The sequence below is a fragment of the Marmota monax genome, unplaced genomic scaffold (genome assembly GCF_021218885.2).
Source record: "Marmota monax isolate L192 unplaced genomic scaffold, Marmota_monax_Labrador192_F-V1.1 WCK01_AAM20220418_F8-fsc00824, whole genome shotgun sequence".
Lineage (NCBI taxonomy): Eukaryota > Metazoa > Chordata > Mammalia > Rodentia > Sciuridae > Marmota > Marmota monax.
This window is the reverse complement of record NW_026693271.1, coordinates 141,173-145,040: the sequence shown is the minus strand read 5'-3', so window position 1 is coordinate 145,040 and position 3,868 is coordinate 141,173. Positions and strand designations below refer to the sequence as shown.

General features: G+C 37.1%; 1 pseudogene; it reads left to right on the top strand.

Annotated features, from left to right (window-relative positions):
- Positions 1-1,910: 1,910 nt before the first annotated feature.
- On the top strand, positions 1,911-3,390 carry LOC124100800 (nucleoporin NUP35-like; annotated as a pseudogene).
- The last annotated feature ends 478 nt before the right edge of the window (positions 3,391-3,868 follow it).

The window sequence follows — 3,868 nt, the reverse complement described above, 5'->3', positions numbered from 1 at the left end:
GCTCTCTTCCTGCCCTTTTGGTCATGTAGGCAAAATAAGAGGAGAGGGGATGGAGAAGAAAGGAAAACGGAAATCTATAAAAGGGGCAAGATACCCTCACTTTCTCGTGGCTTCAGCTCTGGACAACTCCCTATTCCAGAGGAGTCTCAGTCTCTCTCTCTCTCTCTCTTCTATTCTTTAAATAAAACTTTTTGCTCTTGATCCTGCATTTTTTGGGTGTTCAAGAGCAATCTTCAACGCTGAGGGAACAGGACCCTATCCTGATTTTCTAGACCAGCTTCAATACTCTATTACTGAGTTACATCCCCAGCCCTTTTTATTTATTTATTTTATGAAACAGGGTCTTGTTGGATATGAAATCCTTTTGATTTAACTGGGATTACTGGTCCAGTTGCTAAATCTTATTACTTTGAAAAGTGATTGGTTATTCTGAGATTACATTTGAATTTTTTTTTCTTTTTACAACTTGCAGACTTATTCTTCCTTTGTAGATTCCAGAAGCCTATGTATCCTTGCCTCACTTACTTCCTGACCTTTACCACACTTCACCTTTTCAATGGAACACCTTTCCTGGAAGTGTAGAATTTCTATTGTGTTTCCTTCCTCAGAGTTATTGGTCACAACATTGGGCCAGATTTTCCCAAGGCAAAAGTCTTTAATTTTTTTTTTTATTACACAAGTTAGATATCAAAAACCCAAGTAAACCTGCATTGGGCAGTGAAGATGTAGGAAGAAAGACAGGGAGTTGGCAGATTAAACTGCATTCAGTTTAGTCTTCAGAAAAGGAATGGCAATGTACAGGGCTTCTTGCTTGGGATGTGGTGGCTTCATTTTTAAGACACAGACTTAAGTTGTTCAAACCTCAGCACTAAATCAAGCTTGTGAATACTCCATATTAACCAGACAAAATTTAAGGAACCTGCCTTCCCAGACTTTAGCAAGAAACTAAAAGCTGGATTGTTGCCAGATAAAGCAGTGAGGTATGAGAAATGGAGACCAAACAAGCAAACCCACAGCAGGAGTTGGGAGACTTGAACTGTCATCCAGCCAGGATTAATAGTTTTTAATTAATTTTTTAACTATTAAGTTGATGTAAACTTTAAAAAAAATACATATGTTTACTTGCTAGTTAAACTTCCTCCTGTTTGCACTTGTCTATTCATGACCTTTTTTAACCATTTTTTGAAAACATTATTATTTACTGAATCAACTTATGTGAATTAAATATAATACTGAACCTTAACTCTATACTATTTATGCATTTCCTACTTGTTTTTGAACATGTGTTTAGAAATAAACTCAGAGTACCTTTTAATTACAAATATAGGAGTTTCCATAATTTTTTAAAATTGGTAAAGTCCCTGTCATGAGTGCAATCTATGTCACTAACATAAACCAAACAGGTTTGTGACTTTCCATAATGTCAACTTATTCAATAACAATAAATTCATGGGCTACACCACTTTCATCAGTGGCAGTTCCCTAAATATTTGTGGGTCACCTGGTCGTCATAAGCCAGGCAAGTACAAGTTCTTTTATTCCAATCTTAATTTCTAATATCTATAACACATCACAAATCATACTTTACACAATGATATATATATAAGTTGCAGGAAGGCTTAGAAAGGGTTGAGGCAACCGCAGGAATTCAGGAGTCTGACCTGAGAGCAAAGGCAGAGCAATTATGAATGCAAAGAGTAACTGTAGGTGGTCAGATAAGATTAAGAACCATTTGAAAAACTTGTCCAGGGCACAGAGCTGTCAAAATCAAAGAACTTACTCTAGGCCAAGATCTGGACTTATTGTAGTCTCAAGTGTATCTGCTTGGGTAGGCAGTTTTTTGTGGCTTATGCTGCAGAAATTGCACTCTGCTGAAGCTCAAGGATAGAGATTTGAAAGTTCATTGTGGTGATTTTCCTGGGCAAAGCTCATGGTAAGTGACCAGATGATAAGGTTAGGGTACCACCATGTCTCATCTTGGGGTGCTTCTCCTTTTATCGACCTGGAGTGAGGGGGTTGCTTCATTTAATGGTCTAGTGTGTTCGATAAGTGCATAGGTCTGGTTTTTCCAGTCTGAGTTGGATATGCCCATGTATTCATGTGCTTCTGATTAATTTGATAAATCCACAGGTAGTCATTTTTATTAGCATGATTAATTATCAGTTTGTGCCTTATGTTTGTACCATGCAGATGGTGTTTTTTTACTTGTACAAGCAAGTTGTAGAGTCACTCCACCTCAGCACCTAAACTCAAAATAGAGTGGGTTATGGCAAACTACTACTTTATACACTGGAGTAACACAGGTTTAGGCACAGCCTGAAAACTGCTGCTCTATACATCATGAAGTAACTGAGCAGGGCACAGCCTGCTCTCCAAATCCCAGGATGTTTCGTAGTGGCCGTGATGGTAGCATTTATCATGGAACCCCAGGTAACCATGTTGGGAGCTGAACCAATGGTATTGGGTTCACCAATGTCTCCAAAGTCAGGAGTTGATTCCCAGTTCTTATCTAGAATTGTAACGGGGGATTTGCCATGTCCAGTGACTCCACAACCTCCATCAATTAGTAGCTCTTCAGCAGGAGTAATGGAAATGAGATTGCCTTTACTTGCATGTGGGTCATCACCATGACCAGTTGTACCAGCTCATAAAGAGTGGAATTCTACTAGTTAGAAGTACCTATGATGACATTTCCTTCCCAGGGCTCATACCAACACCTTGAAATTTAAAAGACATCCAAACATTTCAGTAATGCAGAATAATCTGGTTGGAGTTACAAAAACTACTTCTGGAACAGGGCAAAGTATGTTTAGTCCATCAAATATTGATCATTCACAAAAGATTACATTAACTCCTGCCAAGTTGGATTCTATTTATATTCCAGAAATTCCCTGACTTCAGAAGACGACCTGGATGACATTCAGGTGACTGTGTTTTGGTTTCCTCATTATCTGCTTTCTATATATTATTACAATTTGTATAATATGGGACTATCTTAAAACATGTGATGTCTAGAATAGGAAATTGGATGCATATTTGTTATCAGTCTAAACTGCAAGTCCAGAAAGCCTTAGGCAAAGATGAGAGAAACTTTGGAAAATCTGTTATGATTGATGCAAAATGATGAATAAATAAAAGTGTTACAGAAAACAGGGATAGATGTGCTTTGTCATCTCTGTCTCTAGCCTTTGTATCACCCATCAAAACCTTAGGCACACCACTACAACCAGAAGTAGCCCTAGGATTTCTACCATGACCTCTTGCTACAGCATTTAGTAATTTCTGATGAACATCCAAAAAGATGAAAGTCTTATATTCAACGTAATGAAGTACATATTTGGCTGGTGGTATAGTAAGATCTAAGAACTCAACTAACAAGGAGAAGGTTGGTACATTAAAACAGAGTTATCACTGTACTGCTGGTTCTCCTGGGTTAGTTGTATAACCACTCTTGGCATCACTGACTATCTCATGCTTCATGTAAGTTTTCCTTCAAGAATACATCTTATTTGTAGCTTGCACTGTAAATGATACTTGTGATACATTTTGAAGAAATCTAAAAAGATTCCTGTAAGTAGGATTTTGTCCTTTCCATGTAAGTTTAAGCACAAAAAAACTGAGCATTGATTACTATAAATTAAATAATTGAATTGGTGGGGAGGCTTTGTAATCATCATGAGATGGTGGGTGAATTCTATGAAGAGGAACTCCAGCTGCATCTGCCAAGACACAAAGATTAGAATTAGCAATTTGAATTACAGTGTTTTAATTTAGAGAGTATTTAGTAGTTTAATTTTCTTTGTATATTATCTCCTTGTGAATTGTCATCTTTCAGTATTATAAAACCAAAATATTATTTTAAAAATTT